Source organism: Myxocyprinus asiaticus, chromosome 30 (assembly GCF_019703515.2).
Source record: "Myxocyprinus asiaticus isolate MX2 ecotype Aquarium Trade chromosome 30, UBuf_Myxa_2, whole genome shotgun sequence".
Classification (NCBI taxonomy): domain Eukaryota; kingdom Metazoa; phylum Chordata; class Actinopteri; order Cypriniformes; family Catostomidae; genus Myxocyprinus; species Myxocyprinus asiaticus.
Window position 1 is genome coordinate 2437303 of NC_059373.1, and position 15285 is coordinate 2452587.

The window sequence follows — 15285 nt, forward strand, 5'->3', positions numbered from 1 at the left end:
ACTTGTGGAGGTCCATTATTTTTTTCATTATAGTTTTTGAGGTCTTGGCTGATTTCTTTTGATTTTCCCATGATGTCAAGCAAAGAAGCACTGAGTTTGAAGGTAGGCCTTAAAATACATACACAGGTACACCTCCAATTGACTCTAATTGACTTCCTATCAGAAGCTAATTGGCCATTTGCTTAAAGGCTTGACATCATTTTCTGGAATTTTCCAAGCTGCTTAAAGGCACAGTTAACTTAGTGTATGTAAACATCTGACCCACTGGAATTGTGATGTAGTCAATTAAAAATGAAACAATCTGTCTGTAAACAATTGTTGGAAAAATTACTCATGTCATGCACAATGTAGATGTCCTAAACTAACCTATAGTTTGCTAATATGAAATCTGTGAAGTGGTTGAAAAATTAGTTTTAATAACTTTAACCAAATTGTATGTAAACTTATGAATTTAACTGTATACACACACACACACACACACACACACACACAGTATATTGCATTATTGTGGTAGATGAGTTAAGCACTGATTAGAAAATACATAATGTTTTTATATTGTCAACAAGTCAATATATTGTTTGTTTTATTCCCATGTGATTATATATAAGCATGTAATCAATTTTACAATTGAGTTTGTCAATATTTCCTGTTCTCACAGGGCATGTTCTTGCATTCCATCTGCACTTCTTAACATTTTCGGTCAACGTACATATTGTCAAACGAATGATTTTGGAGCATCTCACTGGTTTTCAGCGTCATAAATGCCACATTTTTAGGATGCTATGTCAAGTTAAAAGTAGTTAGCGTAAACATTTACGTCTTGAGATTCCTGCATTCTCTTGTGCTTCTTCCGCTGTCAAGATGCATCTTGCATGTGTGTGGAGTACTCGATTGTTCATATAGTTCAAGCTTGAATTGCTCTGATTGTAGGAAAAGAAATACTTTTATTACATAATTTATGTACGGGTCGAGAGACATGATTAATTGTGCTAATTATTTTTATCTAGTTATTTTATTTTATTTTTTATATAATTAATCACTAAATTAACGCATTAAATGTATACTACTAATACATGCTCTATATAAGTATTATAAGTCCTCTGTACTACTTTTATGAACTAAGCAATCTGGTCATTCTGCTAAACTTTTATGTTGAACGGAAGAAAGAAAATCATATGGATTTAGAACGACATGAGAATTTTCATTTTTGGATGAACTGTTCCTTTAATAAACACACACAATAACAACAGAGGGGCTGTCTTTACACTGTGTATTGGTATTGTAAGATCACTGCACACAGGACTATATTTAGCTCCTCACTGTTACCTGAACATAAATAATGACACACATTTGGCCTTGAACCACAGCTTCATTCTGATCGCACCAGTTATTTTCATTCGACCCCTTAGCCTTCACTTCTACTCGAGTGCTGGTGACTTTCCACTTGTTTGACCTCTCATAGAAGACTAGAAAAAAAGTTCTTAGATATCTAAGACCATACTAAACATCCACAGTGTGTTAGTGACAATACAGATGGATGCCCTTCATCACCGTCACAAACATTTCAGGCCTGTGGTCGTGAACTCAAAAACCCCTAAATTTGGTGTGGTAGAATGGTTAGAGTTTATTTTCCTCCCCAATGAAAGTTCAGTGACCCCACATCATAGTAAATAGTCCTAATTAATTATATTTAAATAAAACACCAGTGCATAATGAATGTTGAGTATTGAAGTTTAGTACTTGAGCAATACTAAAAGCAAGCACCACTTTTGCTATTGTGACTTGTCATTGTCTTTAAAACAGATTGTGTGTAGAATAAAACTTACTGTAAACTTTACTTATGTTTGTTGAACTCTTAACTCTTATCAGAGAGTAAATTCTGACCTCTGGAGTTCTTAAAGTGGAACTTTAACCTACTAACAGAGTGTGCCAGGTCTATTGGCACACAGCGGTGACAAGTAAGCAACCTGTGTACTATTTGGACACAACCACCCTATAAATATACTGTCAAGGCCATTCACATTTGATACACTGTGGTCGTGTCAGCTAATGGTGACTTATAATAATGTGACAATCACAAGTGAATTTCGAGTCTGTCACAATGATCAGCGAGTCGTCATGTTTCTCTACTGCACAGTAATGAAAATTCAAACATTTCTGAGGATTTATTTAATGAATGCTCAAAAATGTCAAATGTTCTCTAAAAATAAACATTCTTTCACACTGAACCACAGAGAAAATGCAGTGAAACCTTCAAAGCCATGAAGAGCAAATCACAGTTTCTAAAATTGGTATTAATCCTCACTTTGAAACATGATTGCAATGACGTGCTCTGTGGGGTTTAGCTTTTACCAAATTTTTTCAACGTGTCATTGCCATGGGATATCCTCAAATGCTTTGAATTTGTTAATGAATAATTATAAATGTCAAGTGAAAAAGCAGCTGGTTGCAAGAGATTTGGGTTAGGGAAAGCAGATGAAGTGATTACAGAGGACAGTTCTAGACAATATCATTATTGCAACATCGAAAATTGAGCCGTTCAGCCAGAGGATATGACGTAGAGATGGGCAGATTAATCCTAAAGTACCGATACTGTCGTGGCTTCCGCCACCTCTGTGAAAAATCACTCTCGAAATCTTGGGGATTTGATGCCAGAAGATAGACTTTGTTATCAGAGATAAAAAAGCCGAGTTGCTCTGTAGAGCAACTCCAGAATCTGGGTTTGCACCCACTTAAATACATATGATCTACCAAGGAGTGGCTAATACATTCCACACGTCACCACCATCCATCACATTTCCACTATTTTGTTCCGTGACTTAAGTCTATTGTTCCTCAAGAAGTGGACAGGAAACATCTGTGGAGGGGCCACACCATATATTTTCTCTAGTGTCAAAACAGGAAACTCAGTTTACCATATGTGGGCAGTTTACCATATGTAAGCACAGTCTAATCCTACACAGGCCTCACCACAGACACACACAGTAAGATACATGCTTTCAGAGGTGGGGGACTCAAGTTACATGACTTGACCCGAGTCTGACTCGATTTGCAAATTTAAGGACTTGACTAAATGAAGAAAATGACTTGACTTTGACTTGAGAACCAGAGACTCGAGACTTGACTTGAACTGAATGACTCGACAATGACTTGAATGTTTTTTATTATTATTATTTTCAATAACTTATTATAAACAGTAATGAAATGTGTTTAAAAAATATTGCGACATCAATCAATTCATATGCAAAAATGTAAGCCCGCCAGCACCACTGATCTGCATCTGCGCAGTTAACTCTGCGCTCACAACACGCCAAAATGACAGATGATTGTCGAGTTCCCAAAATAATCTCCTTTGGATATAAAGATTTCGAATTGGACCGTGTGAATAAAAAAAGATTTGCCAGATGCACAATATGCAATGCAAAATATTTGATACAATCACCAAAACCTCAAATTTCATCAGACATTTAAAAAAAAAAGGCAGTGATGGCTCAGCGGTTAAGGCTCTTGGTTACTGATTAGAAGGTTGGGGGTTCAAGCCTCAGTACTGCCAAGATGCCACTGTTGGGCCCTTGAGCAAGGCCCTTGACCCTATCAGCTCCAGGGGTGCCATATCATGGCTGACCATGCACTCTGACCCCAGCTTAGCTGGGATATGAGAAAAAAAGAATTTCACTGTATATGTATAATGTGTGATAAATATAATTATTAAATTATTATAAAACCACAAGGAAAGGTAAGTAAATCATTTTGTTATCATTTCATTATCTAGAAGGATTAATATGTAAAATTACTGTTCAAATGTTCGAGGGTTGTCAGTAAATTAAAATGATTCACGATTAATCTCATGTTTTGTAGCGCGACAAGTTTCAAATTACCCGACATTGCCTCTAATTGTGTGTGTGCCTTTTCTAAACCTTCTCAACAGTCAACAATATACCATAACCATTTGTTGGCAATATAAAAACATAACAGCCAGATTTGCAGTCACAACTCTTTATTTAAAACGTGACAAGTAGTATAAAATATATAGAATGACTCGTGACGAAATCCAAGCACTCTCATAGTGATTATGTCTTCTGAAGACTTTAACTAAAGCCCTTGAATGCAATACCTTTATGACTGTTTTATATAAATGTATCTCTGAAGGGAACTGACTGTCTTCAGAAAAGTTTCGATGGCATTTTCTTTTCATCTTACCTCCGTACAATGCCTAATAAAGTAGTGTTTATAAGCGAATGGCTATTTTGTGTACAGGCGTTACCAGGGTAACAGCTATATTTCTGCTGTTCCGTAAGCGCCACTTACTGTCAGAAAGCGAATTTGCATTTTCATTCAGCCCATCTGCCATTTTTGTTAGATCAATGTGAAAATCTGACCACATTTTTACACAGCATACACGCAGTGTTATACATTTTAACCGATTAATTCTAAAAATCTAAACAATTCAGATAATAAGGTATCTAGAAGTATTCACAGTATTTTTAAGTGCCCACGATAAAAATACCATGCATGTTCGCAATTTACTAATATATATAGAGAGAGAGAGAGAGAGAGAGAGAGATTATAACACATTACTGTTATACAATTCATGTAAAAAAAAAAATGAATGTAAAGATATGTATGTAAGTTCATCTTTTCAGAGCAAAAATAACTAATTATTTCAAAAATTAACCTCTATATTTTAGTACTGTGGCTTGACTCGACTTGAAACTCATCAGGACTCAACTTGACTTGCTTGAGGTGAGTCACTGACTTGACTTGCTTGATTTGTCTGCACTGCACTTGAGACTTGACTCGAGACTTGATGGTTAAGACTTGAGACTTGCTTGTGACTTGAACATGTGTGACTTGCTCCCACCTCTGCATGCTTGACCATCAGAAATAATTGTAGAATAAAATGGCTATATTTACATTAATTATACTTGATTAATTTATATTTAACTTTATAAAAATATTCCACATTATCCCCCCTTTGGGACTTATATAAGTCCCACCTCCATTGTCTTTATTCAGAGTGCAGTTCATAATTCAGTCGCCTCAGTCATGCTATCTAGTGACTAAGTTAAGTCACACAGCTTCATTACCAATGACCAGATTATGCAACCACACTCCGGTGGAGATTTCAGAACCAAACGTCTCCATCCAAGTTTGATTAAGAATGGAGTAAAAGATTCTGTCTCCCTATACCTTCATTCAATAAATGAAACATATAAGCATGTTATAAGCATGAGCATGCAATTGGTTCAGCCTTGCCTGTGGTTGTCACAGTTATGTAGAGTATATCAAACATAAAACAAAATATTCATCATAATATTAAGAGTTATTTTTTGTAGTGTAGAAATCTTCAACCCAGATACTTTGCGCATTGTAGAGGGTCACCTCCGGGGAGAGGTTAGGCTAGCACGGGGCATGGCTAATCATTCATCTCCTCATATATATTCATTGGAGGAATCAATTTCCTCCCAATTTGGTCTTTCTGTCCATTCAGGGTAGTTGTCATTGTATTGGGCCATTCACATTGATCAATGTCATCTGCTTCACTGTTGCTCGGATCAAGAATGATTTTATCAATGGTAACACACAACAGAATATTATTCCTCATACAAGGATTGTTATTCCAATCATTATACCAATTTTAGCCAATGATGTACCCCATTTCTTAAACAATTCTATTTAAATTGTTATACACAAACAAGACAAGCAATGTTAATCTTTATTCACCACCATGTTTTACTTTTCCATTCTTCATTCATTTTAAAATGTACATGAGTTCAATAAAAGCATAGGAAAAAGTAATAAATCATCTTCCAATCTAATCTTTCATCATACAAGCATTCCCAGGTTTGTTTCATACTTCTTTAATAAGTCAGGCACTCCTTTGTCTGCAACGGTTCTCAAAACGTAACCACCAAAATCAATCTATAAATAATCTTCTACACAGGGTATGATCCCCTGATGACACAGTGACAGAATGCTTGGTATTTAACACTGTGATAAGATGTTTTAATAAAGCGGTTATTAAAATGCAGCCGGGTTGAGTGGAACTCACAATTTCCGGGCAGGATTATTCTAGATCTCCCTTTTGATGCTTCTGACCTAAAAGCATCCATCCACTTCCTTAAACCCATCTCACCCCTTCTTGGGCAGGCTTCCAGGGCGGTAATGCCCTGGTTGCCCCACCTTTTTGCCATTGGAGAGTCTTACCCGTCATTGGGCCATCACCTCTTGCCACTGGTCTCGATACTGCTCAGTCCTATTAGCCAGTCCTTAAAAATTTGGTAGTAAACAGTTTTCTTTTGTTTCAGGAAGTATCACATGAGAACTGTCGCAGCCAGTGGAACCATCTATAATGGCTTAAATATGGAGACAGTTTAAAACATGGTTAAATTCACAAAGCATTATTCAAAATGTAAAAATCTATTAAAATTGTCCAAATTAAAAGTAAAAGTAAGAATTCTAAAATTGAACTCATTTACAGATCACCAATTTCTGTTGGTTTATTGTCAAGTCACATCATTTTCCATATCAAATCAAATCAAATCAAAAAGAAATAAGACAATTTAGAGATGTACCTTTAGCACACTTCAGCATCTGCTTGTGTGTTTCTGTTTCAAGCAGACACTTATCAAACTGAGAGTGAGAGGGCGGGGGAGGAATTCAGAGGGGGACATTCCACTCCTTCACACTGTTTCTAATCTCATTACAGCTATTCCTTATTTTTTCATTTTAGAATCTCACAATAATACATTTAAGTTATTCTTCAGCAGTGAAAATAGTGATAATTATAATAATTAATTATATTAACTGTTTTTCTCACCTCCAAATGTTTGTTTCAAACTTTCCCATCTTAAACCATCTTCAAGAAAACCTCTTCCAGAACTTTCAACCTACTCATTCCCTACACTCTTTTGTCCATTCAAATAACATACATAAAAAACTGTAGAACCTTTCGGTATTCCGAATCTAGGTATTACCTCTCTTGTTAGAAATTTGATTAGTGTTCCTGACCCCTGATCTGCTGATGGCACTGCTTCCAGCCATCTGCTAAATCTGCATATTACCACAAGCATATAATGCTTTCCATGCACTTTCTTTATCATGTCCACATAATACATAACCAAATGCTTGAATGGTCCTTCTGGCACTGCTGTATGACCTATGGTGTTATTATTTCTTTTCAGACATTGTTTTGAGCACAGACTTTACATGTGGACAAAAACTCATCAACCTTTGCTTGCAAAAATGGAGACCAATATCCCTGTTGTTTAATTCTCCTTTTTACTTCCCCCCTTGCGCAATGGTCAGAACCATGCGCATCTGTAATAAGAACATTGAGAAGCTTAGTTGATGCAACCATCTGTCCTTCAGGAGAACGCCATATACCTTGTGAGTCTTTCTTTGCACCCCTATTTTCCCACATAGTATGTTCGTATGGACCTGCATTATTTCCCTTAATGACAAAGTCATTGCCCTTTTTGTGGGCTTGACATTTAATGATAGCCAATCTTTTAGGTAACATTATTGCAGAAATAAACTGTTCAATCTGTTCTGCATGTTAAATTAGGCTTCCATCACTTTTTCTTAAACCTTTTTGTTTCCATATTGCTCCAAACAGGTGGCAAACACCATGAGCATAAGCCAAATCAGTGAAAATGTTAACTGTTTGTCTTTAGCTCACTGACATGCAACAGTAAGAGCTTTTAATTCTGCTAGTTGAGCAGAACAAGGTTGGATACAATATTGTGAAAATAATCTCTGTCTATTTTCACAACTGCTTATCCTGCATGATTTCCCAAATTATCCATAAAACAAGAACCATCAAATCTTTAATAAAACACAAACTTTTCCTTTCTTTTTCAACATTCTCTTTACATTCAATATAACTTACTTTAGCCTTCTGTTCAAGCAGAGCTTTACATTTACAACCCCTATCTTGTAGTCCTGTCATTTTATTAATATATTATAATGATTTTTTTTTATTAAGTAATAATTTATTATGACTACTTTCTATATAAGTAACTTCCATTCTATCTAAGGAAACAACATAGATCACCTTTTTAAACAAACAGAAAAGTAATTAAAAGTTTAAACAAAATAAAGTAGTAAAGTAGTAAAGAGGCACAATGGAAATTCAAACAAATCTCTTGTGTTTTGAAATAATTGATCAGTAAGAGTAACGTTGCTGGCAATGAGGTAAACGAAGAGACGATGACGATGGAGTGAAGAACTCAAGTGCAATTTATTTACATAAGTGATATCCAAATGTAAATCCAAAACATAACAAACATAAACGACTTGACATAGACTTAAACTTGACTTGACAAAGCATGACACGTTACCAAACACACAATACCTGAAAAAGGACAATGGAAAACATGAGGGCTTAAATACTTGGACATGGGAGAACACATGACAAAGATAACCAATGAACAGACAGAACTCTAAACAAGATAATCAAACAATGAACCAATGAAAACAAGACACATGAACATAGAGGGAAAACAGGACATCACATGACCAGGACATTACATGAAACAGGAAATAACTTTCAAAATAAAAGACATGAAATACATGAACAAACACATCAAACATTACATATCCCCTCCACTAGGGGTGGCTCCCGATGCCCCAAAACATGAACAAACACATAAAACATGACATAATTCCCAAAGTTATGTAGGGAGCTGGGGGGTGGGGTCTTGAGGCGTGGCTTGGAATGGCATGGCGTGGGGCATGACCTGGCGAGACAGGGTGTGGGGCATGGGACCAGGGCAGAGTCAATGGAATGTGGGGCCCTGAGAGGCTCGAGGTGCGGAGCCATGGAAGGTGGGCCTGTGAGAGACTTGAGGGGCGGAGCCATGGAAGGCGGAGCCATGAGAGACTTGAAGGGCAACACCAGGGAACTTGGTACCTAGAGAGTAGCCAAAGACTTGAAGGGCCAGGGTGGATCCAATGGCAGGGAGGACCAAGGCGGTGCTGGAGGCTCGGAGGAGCAAGGCAGAGCTGGGGGATCGGAAGACTGAGGTGGAGCCGGTGGGGATGAGGACCAAGGCGGAGCCGTAGGGATGGAGGGTCTAGGCGGGGTCGGAGGGTTGAAAGTTCCCCTATTAATAAAATGTAATAATGCCTAAAATTACTCAGTCTACTACATACATCGGCAAAAGAAAAATCTATTTAATAGAAGTATTAAATAGAAGTATCGGTATTGGGAATAATATCTGCAATATTGGCCTTGATAGTTCTTATGTTGTCTTCATGTGCTGTCAGAATTATCCTACTTCTGAGTTCTGAAGTGGTAATTATGAGTATGTCTTGTTCAAGTGCTTTGCTGTCAAAAATCCCATATCGGTCGGGCTCTACTTATTATTCCCATTTTGGTTAGGATGTTGCCTAGTAGATAGCAAGGTAGCTTGCTAGATTTTGGAACAGATCTTTTGTGAGTGTTTGTGTATCATATGAAATTACCCAAATTTCAGAGTTGCACAGCCTTTAAGTTATTAGCATAGCATGGATGTATAAGCAAAATCAATTAGCGATATGCTTTTAATGAGGTCAGATTTGAGTTTGGAAGCTTGCCCAACGTGACTCTAATCAGTGGCCTTTGGAATGAGAAGTCTTCCAGCAAATCTCTCCTTCTGTCATAAACCAACTGTGTGTCTCGGAGGTTAAAAATGGTTCACAGTTTGTTATGAACAAAAATGAAATCCTTCAGGTTCTTTAGTTTGTGTGGAATGCATGGAATGAGCCAATCATGGTGAATTTAGTTTAAGTTGATCTCAACTTCATTTTCAATCGCTGACTTGCTGTTACAGAACTGTAGATGATCAATGTAAAAGATCACTAAATATAATAGAAAACATCTTGGTTACTGTTGTAACCTCAGTTCCCTGATAGAGGGAACGAGATGTTGTGTCAATGTAGTGACACTGGGGGTCGCTTTTGGGAGCCCCAAACACCTCTGATCTTTGAGAAAAGGCCAATGGGAATTGGCGAGTGGAATTTGCATGACATACGGGTATAAAAGGAGCTGGCTCGCAACCATACATTCAGGTTTTGCGCTGAGGAGCCAAGACAGAGTCCCGGCCATTTCAGCGGGTAGTACAGCGTTGTGGCAAGAGGGACACAATGTCTCGTTCCCTACATCAGGGAATGGAGGTTACAACAGTAACCAAGACGTTCTCTATCTGTCACTCACTCGACATTGTGTCGATGTAGTGACACTAGGGGTCCCTATATGAAACGCCACAACCAGCTGAACTGTGTTACGTGGACTTACAGTGCAGGTGCAGGCAAGCTGCTGCGTGCCTAATAGCAGGTGCATCCGGTCTACACGTAGCCTCCCCTAACGCTCCAAGAATGTCGCACAGTCCCTCACATTCTGGGTGGGGGGGGAACAAGACGTATCTACAATGGGAACAGGCCGTGCCAGTCGCGGCCTTTTCTCTCTCTTTTTTTCCTTTCTCCCCACAGAGTGAAAATGTTTTCAGCTGGGGCCATAAGTATTCGCGTCGGGGAAGGTGTTCTTTCCCCAGGAGGAAAAGACACCACGGAGACCACATCCTACCCGAAGGGGAGGTTAATATGTGGCGAATACTTACAAGCCGCATGTGAAAGAAGCCCTGTGGTAGATCCTACCCGGAGGGGAGGAATTCTACAGCACGGCGACCAGTGGCAGGAGAGGACCCTGCTGAAGGGAGACACGGATTTGCCCTCAGGGAAACCGTACTGTGGAAAATACATCACAAGGGGTTACCACAGGTAACCAGCACATGTGGAGCACCTACCCCAGTACAGGGCATACTAGCATACATACTGGGCCTGGCTACAAATTCATCTGCCAAATTCGCCAGCCGTAGGGCTAAGGAGGAAGAACATCCAGGGTTCACCGTCTCGTGAACTCGCATGGGGGGAAAAAGCGCACGTCTTCCCTTCAGGGAGGGGAAAGGCGCAATGCACAAGCGGTACACCTGACTAGCTGCACCGCACACTTACCTGCTCGTACCTGTCAACACACGGGACGAAACCGGCTCAACCTGGAGATTATAAAATCTTGCAAAGGTATTGGGTGTTGCCCAGCCTGTTGCTCTACAGATGTCTGCTAGAGAGGCGCCGTTGGCTAGTGCCCAGGAGGACACCACACTCCTCGTGGAGTGTGCTTGTAATCTCAAAGGGGAGGGCACGCCTTGGGCCTGGTATGCCAAAGTGATGGCATCCACGATCCAGTGGGCAAGCCTCTGTTTGGAGACAGCGTTCCCTTTCCACTGTCCACTAAAGCAGACAAAGAGCTGCTCAGAGCATCTAAAGCTCTGCGTGTGGTCCAAGTAGATGCTCAAAGCACGCACCGGACACAGCAACGACAAGGCTGGGTCTGCCTCCTCCCGGAGCAGCGCTTGCAGGCTCACCACCTGATCCCTAAAAGGGGTCACGGGAACCTTGGACACATAGCTCGGTCAGGGTCTCAAAACCACGTGAGAGTACTTCGGACCAAACTCCAGGCAGGTGTCACTGACAGAGAATGCCTGCAGGTCCCCAACCCTCTTGATGGATGTGAGCGCAGTCAGGAGGGCAGTCTTCAATGAGAGAGCCTTTAGCTCAACTGACTCTAGGGGCTCAAACGGGGCTCTCCGCAGGCCCAGCAGGACCACGGAGAGATCCCACAAGCCTGGGATGTGAGTGGCCCGCAATGACTTCAGTCGCTGCTGACTCCAGAGGAGGTTAATTTATATATGCTACCGTCGCTATGTTGTCCATACGGACCAACACATGCTTGCCCTGGAATGGCCAAAGCCTCCGCAGGGCCAGCAACACCGCCAGCAACTCGAGGCAGTTGATATGCCAATGCAGTCACGGCCCTGTCCAGGAGCCTGCGGCTGCGTGTCCGTTGTACGCGGCACCCCAGCCTAACTTAGAGGTGTTTGTCATAACAACGACATGCCTGGACACTTGCTCTAAGGGGACCCCTGCTCACAGAAATGCAAGGTCTGTTCAAGGGCTGAACATGTGGCAGCAGATCGGCGTGATGGCCATGCGATGCGTGCCGCGGCGCCATGCCCATCTCGGGACTCGTGTCTGAAGCCAGTGCTGAAGTGGTCTCATATGCATCAACCCGTGTGGCGTGACCGCTGCCGAGGATGCCATAGGCCCCAGGAGCCTCTGAAACTGTTTCAGTGGGACCGCTGTTCTCCACCTGAACGACTTCAGGCAGTTCATCACCGAGAGGCGCACTGTCATAGATACCGAGTCTAACTCCATCCCGAGAAAAGAGATGCTCTTAACCGGGGAGAGCTTGCTCTTTTCCCAGCTGACCTGAAGCCCCAACTGGCTGAGGTGCCAGAGCACCAGGTCCCTGTGCACACACAACAGGTCTCGAGAGTGAGCTAGAATCAGCCAGTCGTCAAGATAATTGAGGATGTGAACGCCCACTTCCCTTAGTGGGGCAAGGGCTGCCTCTGTGACTTTCGTAAAGAGGTGAGGCGACAGGGACAGACCAAAGGGGAGGACCTTGTACTGATACGCCCGGCCCTCGAAAGTGAACCGCAGAAAGGGTCCAAGCCGAGGTAAAACCGAGACATGGAAGTACGCATCCTTCAGGTCTACCACCGTGAACCAATCTTGATGCAGAACGCATGACAGAATGTGCTTCTGAGTCAGCATCTTGAACGGGAGTCTGTGCAGGGCCCGGTTCAGCATTCGCAGGTCCAAGATTGGCTGCAACCCACTGCCTTTCTTTGGCACGATGAAGTTGGGGCTGTAGAACCCCTTCTTCATCTCGACTGGAGGGACAGGCTCTATCGCGTCCTTCTGCAGAAGGACAGTGATTTACGTACGCAGGGCAGCGGCGTTCTCGTCCCTCACTGAGGTGAAACGGACGCCGCTGAATGCGGGCGGGCACTGGGCGAACTGAATCGCATAGCCGAGTCAGATTGTCCTGGCCAGCCAGCGCGATGGGTTGGAGAGTGCTAGCCATGCCTCCAAACTTCAAGCGAGGGGCACCAAGGGGACGATCACGTTTAACTGACCGTCCTGGCCTCGTACCCGTAAGTAGAAGGACCAGGGCAGGGAGTGGCTGGAGTGGCTTTCCCACGGAAGAAGGAAAGAGAACATGCAGTGAGAACATGAACCATCCACTAACACAGCCTCAACGTGACTCGCACTCATTTAGAAGAAAATATACTCTTGTTACTCTTGTATACTCCTTCAGCTGTCGAAGTGCCCAGGGGCGTACTCTGCATTAGTCGTACAGAGGGGGAGAAAGCCGCTGAAATGCGCCATATATCCAACAGCATACGCTTCTCGTCTATGAGGTGAATGGAACGGCAGTGGAACTCGCTGCTCAACACCACTCGGCTCCGAAGAAAAAATCTGAAGGAGTGGTTGCAAGCCAGCTCCTTTTATAACCGTATGTCCAGGGGAGTGGCATGCAAATTCCACACGCCAATTCCCACTGGCCTTTTCTCAAAGATCAGAGGTGTTTGGGGCTCCCGAGAGTGACCCCCAGTGTCACTACATAGACACAATGTCGAGTGAATGACAGATAGGGAACTATGCTCACACCAATGCTGTGAAAGCAGCAAAATGTGAGAGGTCATCTGTGTCTACAGCTGTTTATCAGGTGTCAGTGCAGGTTTATCAGAAGTTTATCTGAATTGAAGAGGTGATGTGGACTTTGTTCTCTGCTTGTGGAGAACAGAAATAGTGACTGTTGTTACAATGTAAACCTGCATTAAATAGCCTATTATAGACTTTTCAGCTACATTTTTAAAGTTAAACAATTATCAGAACAATTAATTAACAGAAAAATGGACAAGGTATTTAAAAAATAAAATAATTTTGGCCAACAGAAATGGACAATTTGTCCCAACTTGACTTTCATTTCTTGTCCTGAGACAACAGTTCAACTTTTCATCTTTTATTATATTGTTGACTTAATGTATAGCATGCCAGTACAGTTTTATGATGTTTACTTGTTTAACGAAACATTTCTGCCATTTTAATTGTAAAAGAATGTAAAAAAAAAATAAAAAAATAAAAAACAAGTAACATATTTTATGGTAATGTTTTTTTAGATGTAAAAAGTACACTCAAAAAATAACTCCTTGACTGAACTTGATTCAATCATGGACAGTGGTTCCATGTGTTTGAAATAAGGTTTCTTAAAATTACTATGTAATCTCAACACAAACACTTTGTGTAGAAAGAACCCAGTTGAATTGGTTAAACCCAACAAAATTTTACTTGTCAGTGTAACTCAAATACATCTTTTTTATTTCTTTAGTAACTAACTAGTGAACGTGAATGTTAGCATGCTAATACATGCTGGTTGGAAGGTACTACCATGGCTGGTAGTTAGCGCAGAAATTGCTCAATTTAATTTGCAACATTTATCTGTCCTTAACATTAGGTCAAGCTCCACTCTTCCCCATAATGGTAACCCCCAAAACTCCAACAAAAGAGAAGCTCTTCTAAATCTTAACATTATAAAACATTAAACACTAACAAGTATCCCCCTTTATATTCATCTTGCACAAAAACACATAAAATAACACTTGATCACATTTAATCTTCCTATCGAGTCCCATACTGGGAAATGGAAATCCTCCCCCCAGTTTTATCAATGCTACTTTAACACCACAATAAGTATTCATGTAGTCCCTACACAAATGGATTAAGTAAACGTTCAGTTTACACATTTAAATGGATGGAACACAATGAAATAAAGCTGTGACAAAATGTTCTAGAATTGTGTTGCGTTCATTTTAAGTAAATCAAATAAAATCAAAATCACTTTTATTGTCACACAACCATATACTCAAGTGCAACAGTGGGTGAAAGTCTTGGGTGCAGTTCTGAACAACATAGCAGTCACGAAAGTGATGAGACATATACCAATTTACAAATAAACATCAGATTTACACAACACAATTTACATATCTAATATACACATAATTACAAAACACAATAATAATATACAATGTACAGTATACAATACACACAATATAGAACACACATATTAAAGAATACACATACAATAAAAATAGTATATATAGTATATATAAAATATACAGTAGGTTGTATTGTACTGTATTGACATTCAGGCTGTCGGTTGATAGTCAGTTGCCAGTGTGTTGTTAAGAGAGAATATAATTTATGACAGTCCGGCGTGAGATAATAAGTTTAGATTCTCTAAATGTTTATTAATTATTGCTCCTGAGAGGGTCACTCTCAATGAACTTTGTGTCATCATTTATCCTTTTGTAGTTAATACAGTGATTAACAATTCAT

The 15285-nt window shown here is 40.4% G+C and overlaps 1 protein-coding gene across 2 annotated transcripts in view; it reads left to right on the plus strand.

Moving 5' to 3' along the window:
- Positions 1 to 15285, plus strand: part of LOC127420668 (diacylglycerol O-acyltransferase 1-like) — a 44019-nt gene that overhangs the window by 15452 nt on the left and 13282 nt on the right. The gene's annotated exons all lie outside the window — the stretch shown is intronic.